Below are 407 nucleotides of genomic sequence, written 5' to 3'. Positions count from 1 at the left end.
AATATTACATTATTAATTATAGTACAATAATTAAATTAGTTATTTTTAAATAATTTAATATAACTAATAATATATATTTAAATATGAATAAATTTGAATAATATTAATTGAAAAATTAATAATATAAATAATTACTGGATTATTTAGCCCAATTTATTTTCTTAGTGAATATGTCATAACAATTGTTTCACTTTATTATTCTATAATTACCTTGTAATATGCATAAACAGTGATTTTATTATTCTAAAATGATTTTTGAACTAATGTTGAAGATTTTAACTATTTATTTATGTTGTTAAATTATTTAGAGATTATTTGATTAAATTAATTACTTCGATCTTTATTTCACAAGTTATATATTTAGAAAATATTGAAAAATACACTTCCAAAAATTTTAAGACTATAAG

The sequence above is a fragment of the Citrus clementina genome, unplaced genomic scaffold, assembly GCF_000493195.1.
Source record: "Citrus clementina cultivar Clemenules unplaced genomic scaffold, Citrus_clementina_v1.0 scaffold_8, whole genome shotgun sequence".
Lineage (NCBI taxonomy): Eukaryota > Viridiplantae > Streptophyta > Magnoliopsida > Sapindales > Rutaceae > Citrus > Citrus x clementina.
Note: the sequence above shows the minus strand (reverse complement) of the source record.